Below are 14,046 nucleotides of genomic sequence, written 5' to 3' on the forward strand. Positions count from 1 at the left end.
AAAAGAACAAGTCATGATTTTCAAAGGAGTCATTTTCTGTTTGTGTGTCCCTTTGACAAAACTGATATCATGCTATGTCATGACTTTCAGAGCACTTTTTACTTTAAAAAAAAATTCCATTTAAGGTTATTACAGCCATAGAGTAGCTCTCCCAAGTAAAATCAGCTTTGTTATCAACCAGACAAAGCTCAACTTGTTGCTGCTGTGGTAATTAATTTCTTGTCATTTCACTTGGCCAGAAGGGGAAGAAAGGTTTCTTCCTGGATATTTTTCCATGTAGAGTCCTAAATCAGTTTGCAAGCTCCATCCATCAACCACAGAGGCAGCAGAATTTGTATCCACACAAGCAGCAAATCAGTTTATAAACATTCAGAATTACTGTGTTTGCACAAGCTTTTGTATTTAACTGCATCAATTTCAGAGCAGACTTAAAGTGGACTGGCACATATGCTTAGACAAGACTTAGCTATGATAAACTACTCAGTCATTATATATCTATGTAAGAGCTCATTTTCTTCAGGGAAAAGATGGGGATTACTTGCTGTTTTAGCTATAATCACACATTAGAGAAGATGAATGGCTGGTTCATCCTCAGGGGAAAAAAAAAATCACTAAAATAAAACTTCCCCTGCTTTTTATGCTACATTAAGTATTTATCCACAAAATAAAGCACTGGGAAATCCTGGAAAAGTCCTTTCATTATTTAAGTATTTTGGAAAAAAAAATTTGGTTCTTCTTATAATATAATAAATTCTGCTTCTTGATCTAGCAATAATTACCAACTTCACATGTGGTTTCAGCACTGATATAGATACATTTTACGATTTTAGAAGAACAGATTTAACTCAATCTCTACTGTACTCAGAACAGCAGTATTTTACACATTAAAATATGTTTATATTCTCATAAACACATACTAATGTTTTACTCAGAACTGTATACTAAATGCTAGCACACTGGATTCCAAGTATTGCTTATTTTAATAACGCATGCTTGAATTCAGCTGTGAATAATACATGCACTAACTCCATATAAGAAATCTGCATTAAAGTAGTTTTTGGTTAAAATTTGGCCCTGCAAGGGCTCAGATATTAGAGGTAAAATACATATTAAATTTCAAATAACCAGTATTAAAGACTTCTTGACAAGATGAGCTTTTCAAAAGGAGAAAGAAATGCTATTACATGTCACATTCAAAATCAAAATATAGTTCTGGGAAGGTGAACAGTGCTGCAAGAAGCCAGCAGCTTGCTGCTTCAAAGTTTTGAAAGGAGGCTTATGCAATGCAGAGTTTAGAGATGGAAAGATTGGGTTCACAGTTATTAACTGGTAAGAGAATAAGGAAATGAGCACAGAACAACATACAACAAGTAGGAGATTGAAACTAAAAGAGGATTTTGCCCACAAGAGGCTTTTGTTCTTTTCTCCAGCTGCAAGATGCAAGACGAACAGAATTCAACATAAGGAGAGGCAATGAACAATTGGCCTATTTTGGCTTCTACTCCTTAAATCCATATCTATGTAAACTTTCAAGCAAATGAACATTTCTCTTTGCTTCAGCTGCCACCCACTGGAAAAGGAAAGCAACATTAATTCCAAATTGCAAGACCCAAAATAGGTCAGAAAATCAATCTGACAGACACTGGAACAGATTACATTAAAACCTTAGGGTTGCCTTGAAAAATCTTAGTGGCACTGGGAGAATTCAGCAAGCTTGCAAATTAAACTGAAACAAAAACCAGGATACAGCAACAAACCAGAGCTCCACTTCCTCTCTCCACCCTGGCCCTGGTGACAGCATTGGGGTTGTATTACAGATTTTTGGGGAGGAGCTCCTGAGGATGGAGCAGGAGCAGGGCTGGTAGCACAGGGTGTGACATGGATGGGCAGCATCCCAGAGCCTGGCATTTCTCATCACTGGGAGCTGGCTGCTCCTGCCATGCTCCAGAACCATGTCTACACTCATGGTACTTCTCTTTCCCACCTGCTCTTGCCTTACAGCAGAAATCAATCAACTTCTTGCCCAAATTCTCACTTTCCCTTAGCAGCAAGCCCCACATTCCCTTCAGTGGGCATGTGGGGTGCCTGATCCAACAACTTCATCTTTTTTGGGAAACAGCCACATGGAAATGCACCCATATAGGCTGCAACACAGCATTCTCACCCACTTGGGACAAAACTTGTTCTAATTTGAGATAAAATGAAGCCACATGTACAGCTACAGCCCTTGCCCAGGTCAGCCATGTGAGGTGTTTGCACACCACGCCTGCAGTGCAGGTGCAGTGACAGCAGTGTGACAGCACCCTGCACATGTGCCACAAACCCCACCCTTCCCTGGAACTGGCTGCTCTGCTGAGGCAGCCCTGGGGAACCTCAGCCAGGGAAGGCAAAAATCACAGCTGAGACTGCTGAGGGAGTGAGCCCTGACTTCCTGGAGAGAAAAAATCAACCTCTGGTGAAACAAGATCAAATAAATGGGGAGAATCAGATTCCAGAGGACCTTCAATAGCTAAGATGTTCTAAGGTGTATGTACAACAGAACAGATATTCTGCAATTACAGATGGGCTGAGAGGTACAAATTGATTGCAGGTTCCCTCATTGTAAGGCTCCAAGAAAACCAGAAAAAAGAAAAGAAATCAAAAGAACCTCGTACAACCATGGTAGGGATTAACAGAGAGACCTATAAATTATTTGTCCAAATAACATGTTTCTTCAAATGGCCTTTACTAAAAAAAAATTAAAATCCACCAGAAAAAAAATACCTGGCAATATTACCTCATGAAAATTCTCTTCTGTTAATGTAAAGGTGAGGAATCCCCAGTGGAATGACTTCACTGGACTTGCACAACAACAGATTCTTCCATTGGGCAGAGCTGGGGCCATGATACATGCCCAAGTTGTAACACTGCTTCAAGCTGTTTCTCCTGCTCTAGTTCTCCAACACGACTTTTTCTAGGCAAATGCTGTCTGCTGACCCCTGGTTTAACCTGTCCTTCCCTAACTTGTGCTAGGTTTGGATGAATGAGGGAGTTGGGGATGTTGGCATCTCCTTCCCAGCCCAGAGAACAGGAGAAGACATGTTCCAGTGCCAATGGCTCACTGCATTCAGTTCACTGCATAACTGGTTGAAATTCAGCTCTCAAGTTACCTGGCAAAGCCAAGGTCCAGAGCAAGATGCTCTTGCTCCTGGGATGCTGCTTCTCAGGTAAACTTATCAAACAGAAATCACAGCTGTCGCCTCACTGCTGAGGAATGTAAGCAAATGCAACCTGAGAGGGCTCACAATTCCCTGACACGCTGACCTGCTCTGGATATTTGGCAATCAGCACCCCCAAGCCATTAGTGAGACTATGTGAGTTCAGCAAAGGCCACAGTCATCAGACACTTCAGGAAACAGCTGAGCCCTTGTTGAGCAATTCACAGCTCAGCATGAGCACAGCATTACAGACCAGCACACTGGATGGGAAATGCAATCATCATTGATCAGCAAATGCAGGAAACAGACTATTAAAAACACTCTTTAAAAAAACCCAAATCCATCAATACTGAAAGCATCTACAGTCAAATCTACCCCTTCACCTGCAGAGATACTTGTTTGACTAAGGGTTTCAGATCTAATGAAAGAGTTCGTTATCAGAATTAGAGAATCTGACAGCACCTGCTTGATGCAAGACAGCCTGTGTTCATCCTTACAGATATATACATTAAATGCTTTTTAAAAAATAGACAAGAATAAATCTCACTTTCACATTTTCAGCAAAATATTCAGACACAACTGTGTTCCTTAGCAAGTGAAATAGTTTCTCAACAGGCCCTGATGGAATCAGTGAGGTACAAAATACCCATTTTGGTTACAAAGGCACACCAGCAAAGTGCAGTCACCAAGAGGCATTCCAAAACACATCATAAACATCATGAAAAAAAAAAAAAAAAACTTACAGGGCAGTCTGTCATATTTCAAATGTGACAGTCTTTCAATGTTATTACACTATGTCTCTTTATCTTACTTTTTCATGAGAACACAAGTTAAAGCACATGATGAACTACTTGCTATTGGCTGGACCATATCTTCCTACCAAACTTCTGCACACAGGACTTTTTGAACCAAAAGGAGGGACTGCTTTTTTTAAGAAAGAAATACAAAATCTCCCTTTTGTTCAAGCGAGAATCAAATACAGTGTACTAGAAAAGCATAGTTCAGACATCAAACAATGTGTTAGCAACTGCTTCACTACCTTTGTAGTCAGAATTTCCCACACAAAGACTTCAGAAGCCAAGCTTAACCTCAGGTTTGGCTGTTAAGACAGTTTTGATCATCTTTTCAAATCCACATGTCCAAGCATCTAAATCTTGATAAAAAATAAAAGCTTTACTATCAGAAAGAAAACTCTGGTATCACAAAAAAAAAAATCCTTCCTTAAGCTAGTGAATATTGATACATTCAATGCACTGAAGTAAATTAAATATCCTTGAAATGATGAGGAACAAAGTGATCCCAGCAAACACTCAGATTTCAAGAGTTCCTTTGGCAGAAAAGTCATGACAAAGCTCAAGCTGCATTTCCTCAAGAAACCAGAGAATATGATAGAGTCAAGTATACAAATAGAGATTTCATTAGATCTCTATTAAATAGGTGTTGATGGGGATAGGAGTAAATAAAATCAAACATTCAGAGAGTAGCTCAACATTTGAGTGCTAAACAGCAATGTAGTTTTCTCTTTGTCATCTCATCAGTACAAATTTATTACAAAATAAACAACGAGGCTAAACCAACACAGGTCTGGGCTTCTAGCTCCAGATCAGTAGCATGAATTCCTTCATAGCTCAGGGGTGTGGGAAAACAAGCTGAAGTTTAGATTTAATGCATATGTTTCAAGATGTGCTGTAGAGATAGCAGGCAGCCAGGATTAAACCAAGTCTGTAAGTACCTAAATAATTTATGTGACTGCAAAGGAATAATGAAATGCAAATCAAAGTCACTCATGTGCAAATGTACATGACATTTTAGAGATTTTCAGCCATCCACGAGGTGAGAAACAAGATACTAATTCAGACAACTCCTCTGAGCCCTGTGGAGGGGAAAGAACTGCAGCCCACATGCACCTCTTCAGAAAAGAGGGGCACCCTCACTAAGGGGTCTGGGAAAAGCCTGTTTTAGGAGGGTTCCTTTGCCACAGACACACAGCTCCAGAACAGTGATACCCTGCCCAGTCTCCAAGGAGCTCTCCTGACTCCAATTCCAATGGGAAACCACTTGGTTGCATCTCAACCAAGTAAGAGCCTGCTCACAGCTCTAAGTAAAAGTACATGGAATAGCAGGATATGTACAAACATTACAATCTGCTTTGTTCTCAAAAGCAGGTAGCACCTTGGAATTCAGAATAACCTGTTTGGAGCCATAGAGAGGTACTGTTGCCTTTTTTTTTTTTTTTTTAAAGTTTGATAGTTGGCTGATTAAATTGGAAATTTAATCTCACACCCTCCTCCCTCAGTAGTCAGACAAGTATCATCCAAGGCTAAAAGCTCAATGCGGATCAGTTCCACGAACTTATCTGTGATAGTCATTCCCAGACTTTATGGATGGTGATTATTATCATATGAATACCAACTATGCTTAAATATCCTTAAATAAACTTTTCCAGATAGAGCACTGCACTCAATGGCAAAGCAATTACCAGAAAACACATTAATTTCAGTAAGAGGATACCATAAAAAGTATTCTGTGGTTTTATGCACTTTCTTGGCTTGAGCAGTATTTGCAAAGAATTTATTTTATGGCCTGCCTCTTGGATTTGCAGCTATTGATATAAATCTGTGCTGCATCACTTCTATCTTTTAGTCAGAAACTGTCAGCTCTATTGTCAATCAGAAAAAAGCAAAAGGTTCAAAACAACTTCATGGATGTCAGGGCACCTTACTGTCACTAAAAGGTAGAGATAATATTCCACCTGCATAAATTTTAATCAACAGAAAAAAAAAAAGCTAATAGAAAATTATTTGAAGCACACAGATATACACATTAGATTTTTATCCTCTGTAGCCACGAAACGTGCAAAAACAGAGTCTAGTCTAGAACAGACCAGAAATAAATCCTGCATGACTCTTGCCAAGGTCAGATTTGCAGCTCCCAGTACTGCTGTGTGCCAGATCTCTCATTTCTCTACCTGTCCTGGTGCCTGTGGTACAGGAGCAGCACACCAGCACACCTCCAGGCACAAAGGCAGTATGGATAACCCAGGTGGTCCTGCAGAGTTAGAGGCAATACATTGCTTCCTATGGAGCAGATTTCTGCTGAAGTCCTCAAATACCACAAAAACCTGTCGGGGTAACTCTGGCTTGAAGAGGCAGTGCCCCTTTAGGAAAGTGTAAAAACTCTTTAGGGTAGAAGTAACTGTCTTTGAAATGAGAGCACAACATAGAGCACTTCAGCATTATTTTACCAAGGCTGTAAAGAGCTCTCCCAGGCTCATTTCTGTTAATTGCATCTTTGCAAAGTGCAGCCAAGCGGATGCAGAATGATTACTTTTAATGTGCTACCCAAATGGCTCTGAATGGTGCAGCTTTCCCCCTTTCCTTACTCCTGCTCCTTGGCCTTGGTCTCCACACAGAGCTCTACAGAAATAAAGTCTGCACTTGGATTATGGAGATAAAGGCAGACTCAGGGGAAGATGACAAGTTCTGCCACAGAGCAGCAATTAAAAAACTACAGGAACACAAACTGTTTCAGTGCTTTTTAGGCAGCTTTTGGACAGAACCCGATAAGCAGAATAGAGAAGCTGCATTGCAATGCAAGGATAACCCCAGAGTAAAAAGTCACATAATCTTTCTCATCAGTGGATGATTAACAGAGGAATTTGGCTCCTAATGAAGTTAGCCAGCCCCCAGACTCCACGGTAAATCCCTTCTTGTCATCTTTCACATTCAGCTCTGACTCATGTGCAACAAACAGCTCAATCCCCAGCCTATACTTTTTACCTCCATTCTTTCTGCAGTAGTTAAAGTACATACTTTGCAAATGCAGTGAAGGGGATGGTGGACTACAGGCACACAATGCACTGGGACTGCATCAGGAAGAGACACGCCTGAGTTAGCTTTGGGGAACTGGAATACTTGTGTCAATGAACGTGACCCAGGCACATTCCTCAGGGCTGGCCAACACCTGAAACATATTTACACTGCCTAAACCACTGCAGTTCCCTGTGGATCAGCTGTCCTGAGTGAACTTGGCACATCCACAGCTGCCACAGTCCCACCTCAGGCACAGCTGGGCAGTGGGAGGTGAGGGGGGTTCTTCTTTTTGGGATCAGCAGCCAGAGCTGAGACCCAGCTATGGATGGGCAGAGTGCAGATCTGTGCCTCAGCACAGAGGCAGGGTGACAGGGAAGCCCTTCAAATGGGAACAAGGATGGATGGTTAATTTGAACTGAGGCCCTGAAGCACCACCAGAATCATGGGCTGGTTAAGGCTGGCAGGGACCTTGAGGATCAGCCAGTTCCACCCCCTGCAGGGGACAGGGACACCTTCCACCTTCCACTTTGAACAGCTTGCTCAAAGTCCTGTTCAGCTGGCTCTGAACACTTCCAGAGATGAGACTTAATCTGAATGGACTTTAATTGTCATGACTGTGGCTTTTAGACATGAAAATAAGCTCAGAGGCCTGAAAGCTTCTATGCTTTTCCCAGGAAATCAGTTACTTTAATAATAGATGGCATCTTTCCAAGATTTATTGTTATTTCCTACATCTATACAGCATAAATTAGCCAAGTTCTCTTTGAGAGATTCTTCCAAAGATTACTTTTTAAGAAATGTACCTAGAAAATTCCTTAAGTTTTTTAGTTTAAAAATAGTTTCTAAATAATTCATTCTGTACAGAGTATCTTTTCATCTACGCTGTGTGATCAAAAATAAAAATTATTATGCTATTTCACTGTTGCATTCAATAAAAAACATATGACTCTATTGTATGATTATGTCTAATGAAAAGGTGGGTTACAAATCACGTAGCACAAAATGGCAAAAAAAAAAACCAATGAGCTCTTTTCTGGCAAGAACAATACAAGTATCTTCCTGATCAGTTAAGTTACACATATTGCCTGAGCAGAATCACCTTATGACTTTGTCATTACCCATACAGAGGTGACATCTGTGTAAATGAATATATTTTTCTGTATATTTGTATCAGCCACTGAGTGGCAGCAATTCCTTCGTACCTAAATCTGAATTATGAGATGTAGGATGAAAATCTCGAAGGATTCCAAATCTTAATTCTTTTATGCTGCCCCTAAATTATTTTGTGTTTAGCAGTACAGGCAAATAGTAACAACTAGTGAAATATCTTATTGCTCCTTTCAATTTTTAAGCTGTTGAAGTTCCAAAAGTAATGTAGTTTATTCTGAAAATCATACATCCTCAGAACTTGGATGTATTCCATTTTACAAAACATAGTAAAACAATGTGGGTCAAAGAAACTGAAAACGCCAGCATTTAATAATTTCTTAAATTAAAGCACACACCTGTACTTTATTATGAAATCCAAGGTAAGGATGAGAAACATTAAAAAATAAATCTAAACCTATGTTTTGCAGCCCTGTGTTTGATTTTCTCCTCAGTATTTGCAGGTTCTCACAGCAGTGACTTGGGGTGACTGAAATCTATCAGTCCAAAGACAAACAGCTCATTTTCAGCAGTCACTTTCAGGAACTGAAATAAACAGGAAATCTTGCATATACACTTAAAAAAAAAAAAAGCTTATGAATTATTGCTTAACCACTTAAGAAGCACTTCTTCATAGTGCTCTTGCTCAGAAATCTGTTGGTTATAGCTTCCTATTTGATTAGCACAGTGTTGCACGGCATTATTTGACAGATAGAAAGCTGAAGAGTCAACGTGCTATTACATTGGTAATAGCCTATTGACTGTACAAGTCCAGAGCAAAAAAGATTTAAAAGTAACTAAACGCATTGCAAGTGTATAAAGGATTTTGATACTGATTATTTGCAGTTCAGGCTTTAAACCAGGTAAAGATCTATGACTGTCCCACACCCATCTGTTCTGCAGTCAGTTCTCTCCTCGGACACACCAAGGGATGGGATAGAGGGCAATGTCATCCTTGCTCACAAACCTCCTGTGAGATCCCCTTGCTCCAGATCTACACTCTGCTCTGTGCTACGCTGACAATCTAGAAGTGAAGTGGTGCAACACTCAGGGCCCGCAAGTAAACAGATGTCAGATGTAACCACGGAAAGCTGTAATCCAATTATTTTAATATTTCATGCCCTAATGCAAACGGGGAATTCTCTAGCGATGAACTGAAAATTGTTTTTTAATAGATGCACGCCTGGCATGTAGGCACACAAAAGCACCACGCATTCCTCCCAGCTCCTTCATTTCTTACAGTCTGTCGCCATTCAGCTGGAAACCTGACCATTTAAAAGACTGAGCATTTCATCCGCTCCAACTCACTGTGGCACGTACACCGAAACAGAGAGCCGAGACGGCTGGGTGGGAATAAAAGTTGGTGGTACCAAAGTTGGCATTTCTGCCGGGAGGAAACTCCCGTGTTTCTGCCAGGCACCGAGCCCGGGGATGTGGCCGCTCCCTCGCCCGGGGCACGGCGCTCTCCCTGCCCCGCTCCGAGCCGCCGGTCCCGAGCAGCGCCCGGGCGGGCCGGGGCCGCAGCCCCCCGCCTGCAGCGCAACATGGAGGCTCCGGAGGAGGCAGCCCGGGCCGGGCACAGCCCCGCCGCTCCCGCCCCACCCCGGCGCCGAGGCGCTGCCCGGGGGACGGCGGCTGAGCCCCGCGGACCCCCGATCTCCCTCCCCCGGGCTCTGCCCGCCGGGCGCCCCGCGGAAGCCGGGCGGGCCGGAGGGAGCCGGAGCCCGTCTCGCTTCCTCCTTCACCCCACGCGGGGCAGGAACTGCCGGGCGGCGGCAGCGCCGCGCCGGGGGCAGGTACGGGCACTCACCGCGTCCGGGGAGCCGTCGGGAGCCGCGGCCGCCGCCGAGTTTCGGTGGCTGTCCCGGGAAGCGGAGAGCGAAGGAGTGCGGGCGGAGGGGCGGGACGGAGCCGAGTGTGCCCGGCTCGGCCCGGCCCGGCCCGGCGCTCCCCGCCCCGCGCTCCGCTCCGCCCCCGGCGCAGCTGCGGCCGCGCTCACCTGCTGCTGCCGCGGCTCCTCCTGCCCTGCCCTGCCCTGCCCCGCCCCGCTCCGCCCCGGAGCCGCGGTGCCAGGCGTCGGCTGTCCCTGTCCCTCCCGGGCTCCCTGCGGCTCCGTGCCCTCCCTGCTGCCCCCGCTCCGTGGCGGCACCGCCCGAGGCTCCGCTCCGCACCTGGGCTCTCTGCGTTGGTTGGGGTTTGGGAGGTTTTGTCCGCTGGACACCCGGACACGGGGCAGCCCCGGGGTTTGAGGTGCTCGCAGTGAGCCCCTGCCCGGCGGGGAGCTGTGCTCAGGTGTCCTCAGCCTTTATTGCGCTTTTGGTTACAATATTCTCCAGGGGCTTAGAAGCCGCGGGTGTTGTTTTATAACGGGGTCAAACCCTTTAGCTCAGTGGTCACTGCTGTCTCTCAGAGACCTGAGCCTTGCCTGGCGTGCCCGCAGTCGGAGGATTTCCCTGGCTTGTTTTTTGGGTCCCAGCCAGGATCCCCCTGTCCGTGCTCCGCTCCGAGTGATGGGGTTCGGCTGTTCTTCAAGTCCTGTAAGCCTTTGTGTTAAAATGAGATATTTTAGGGATGGGCTGGAGCACAGGAATGTGTGAAGTGCAAGAACCAGGAAAAACACCTCCATACTTCAAGGCAGACCTTCGTCATAACTTTTTATCTCTCACAGGTCACGAATAATTGCTCTCATGTTTTCATCTTAAATGATTTCATTCAGCTCTAGCTGAAAACACTGATGAAATTCCCAGTGTTTTTGTGGTGCTGTGGTAACTGCGTGTTTCTCCGGGCAGGTGCCAGACCCTGGTGTGCAGTGGGGGTGTCGGCATTGCTGGGCTGTGACCCAGCTGTTACATTGCTGTAGAGTCCGTTCTGAAACGCCAAATTCCTCCCATTTGATGCCCAGCTTCTTTCCAGAACATTTCACTTGATAGTTACAAAGGTAATAAGTTAGTTATAAGGTAATAAGATAGTTACAAGGTAATGTCAAAGTTCCTCGCTTGTTCTGCCTGACATCATCTTGGAAAGGCTATAATATGTATATAAATCAGTCCATAGTGAATTTATAGTTGAAGAGTCCAATTTGAAGAAACTTACTTCAAAACTGATAGCTCTAGGAGCTATATTGCTAATCACAGTTTGGCTGAAAGCAAAGGACAGAATTATCTGAGGTAATTTCCTTTTTACTTCTGCTGCAAATTGAACTATGTAGTATTTTGTACATATGCATGTTCTTATGCATGATTAAGTGTGGGGGTTTGGTTGGTTTTTTTTTGTTTGTTTGTTTGTTTGTTTGTTTTTTTTGTTTTTTTAGGAACATCTAAATTGTATGAGGACCCTCATTTAAAATTGTGTAGATTGCTGTTATGTTGAAATCTGGAGGGACTTTATATGCATGAGCAGTTCATGAATGTCGTGTTATAAAAGCAAAACTAAAACTAGCTTGAATGAGAGGAGAAAAAGCAGAAGGTAATTGTGGTAAGGAGTTTTCCTCATTTCAATACTTCCAGTGAAATTTGTAGACAGTGCTTTAATTTTTTTTTATTTGACTTCATGCTCTTTGGATATTTAATGGCATCTAAGTGGTCAGAGAGAGTCCATTTTCATTTGTGACCTTACCATATAATGTTGCAACAAACCATTAGTTAACTACAGCTGCATTTCAATTATTTAGAGCATCACTGTTGTCCAAGTCTTTCTGAAACAAAAAGTCATTTCTCATTTGGACTGTGGAAAATTTTGTAAGACCTAAAGAGCTTTGCCTCTCACGTCTTTGTTCGGTCAATGGGTTCAAGTTGGATTAGGACAGAGCAAAGATGTAAAAATTTGATCCACAGGAAATGAAATGGAGAGTCTTCTCTACTATCAGTGTGACTTTAGAAATGTGAGGTGTTTCCTGGTACTGAGACTTTCTTGCTGCCTATTTTCTGTAATTTTTCCTGTACAGCTCAGGAAATATTACTTTACTAAATGCTTGTAAATGCTCCTACAGCTGGAGAGTCTTTTTTCAGAATAGAGTCTAATGCAGCTCAGAAGGCTTTATTAACCTATTTTTTGTGCAGTGGATTTGAGAGGGAGATGAAAATCAGTTCTTAGTGAACATCCTTTAGCAGTACTTTCTGTCAGTTTCTGAGTATATAGTAAGAAATGCTGGATTTCATAGTGACTACAAGGTAACTATTGGAAAGGAAAAGGGCATTACTATCTCTGATCCATTTTTCTGAAATGTGTCTTTGGATATTTCTTAAAAAGAAAACAGTCTCAAGCTGAGTTAAAACATCTCATCTCTTTGGTAACTGGATAGACATCCCAATAATTCCCAATCCCATGGTAATTCACTGCTTTGTTCCAGAAGATCTCTGGGGAGATGATGAACTACCAGGGCCTCCCACAGCTGGATTTTCTCTTGTATTTTTACATACAAAAAACCTATTTTACATGAGGCTGCTTAGTTTTTTGCCATATGACAGGATGGCAGTAAGGGATGATGTGACTTTGAGCATGCACACTATAAACAAAAGTTAGAGATAAAACTTTCTGCTGCAAATATAAATGAAAATTTTCAAGTGGAAGTTAAGTACTTGTTCTCTGAAGATTTCTGAAGCAGACTGGTGCAAAATCACTTTCCACAAGTGTGTAATAATCTATTGTGAGCTGAATGACTACATCTACAGTACCTGTTACCTTCAGCAAACAAACCTGGCTTTAATCCTGATGGCAGATACTTCATTTATGCAAAGATGACAACTTTTGCAAAAATGTGATTTCTGAACAGGCTGTTGCTGCCTTTTTTTTTTTCACAGCCCCACTTTGTAGCAGGACTTCATTGGTTTCTCAGCCCCAAGCCTCATTTCCTCTTTTCTGATAGTAGTGGGAGGTGTGAAGAGTCTGGTGGTGATGGGAGTTTCCACACTTTATCTTCTACACAGTCTATTGTGTAGATTCACTTTTTGAAGTGTTTTGGGCATTGTTCATTGTCATCAGCTTTGCCTTAAGGTTGGTGTGAGAGGCTTGTGAGGTCATTCCTCCAGGTTTTCATGCTTTTCTTTGTGAAGGACATGAGCTCTTTATGGATTAACAATGACACAGATACCGAATTTGATCATGTGCAGGTCTGGCTACCATAGACATTTGGACTGATGTCCAAATCAAACAGGAGTTAGCTGCCTTTCCTGAAATCTTGTAACTTCGGAGATTCATTTGATAACAACAGACATTAATTTCTACTGCTTATCTTTGCAGATCTTTATACTGATTAAGAAGGGGTTTCTTCTTTGTGTTGATCTGTCTGCCATTTGCTCTAACTTGGAACTGAGTTGCATTTTTCCTCCTTTGCCAGGGTTTACTTCTGTGGGTGTTGCATGTGCCTGTGCAGAGCTGCAATGGAGTCAGGAGCACTGTCTGCAGGGGAGAGACTGTGGGTGGGCTCTACACCTAGGAGAAATTATCATCTCTGTGCTTCATTTACTGTGTTTTAGAGCTTGAAGATGAGTAATGTTCCATGCCTAGCAGAGTTTAAGTGGAATGATGGGTTTATTTTCTTTTCCTGGAGGATGAGATGTAGAAGTTAGTTGGCTGTGCTGGGGAAGATCCTGGTATCAGATGCAATCATGTGAGTTTCTACATGTTTGTATAGCTGAGTTACTGCTGAGGCTTTTTTGTTATCAGATAAGAGTCTTCAGAATTTGAGATTAAAATGAGGTATGCTTATATCCCAACCACTCCACATTTCTGCTCCTTTGAAGGAACTTTTATATATGATGCATTTATAAACCAGACAAATAAATAGTTTTCTGACAGTTTTGCTGAGATGCCTGTTTAGAGCATTGTCCATTCTTGTGATGTTTGGTGCTTTTAAAGACTTACTTCCTTGAGGGAGTAATTGCAATAAAATC

General features: G+C 42.6%; 1 protein-coding gene across 3 annotated transcripts in view; it reads right to left on the reverse strand.

Moving 5' to 3' along the window:
* PRKCD (protein kinase C delta) overlaps nucleotides 1–10,085 on the reverse strand; it is a 58,583-nt gene extending 48,498 nt beyond the window's left edge. Inside the window, exon 1 of one of the 3 annotated variants that reach the window (XM_079317280.1) lies at nucleotides 9,966–10,085. The gene's annotated coding sequence lies outside the window, so the exon portion shown is untranslated. Of the gene's footprint in view, nucleotides 1–9,961 lie in introns of all 3 variants that reach the window. The other 2 variants (XM_079317281.1, XM_079317282.1) reach the window with 2 other exon arrangements.
* Between the last annotated feature and the right edge of the window lie 3,961 nt (nucleotides 10,086–14,046).

Source organism: Erithacus rubecula, assembly GCF_903797595.1.
Source record: "Erithacus rubecula genome assembly, chromosome: 13".
NCBI lineage: Eukaryota > Metazoa > Chordata > Aves > Passeriformes > Muscicapidae > Erithacus > Erithacus rubecula.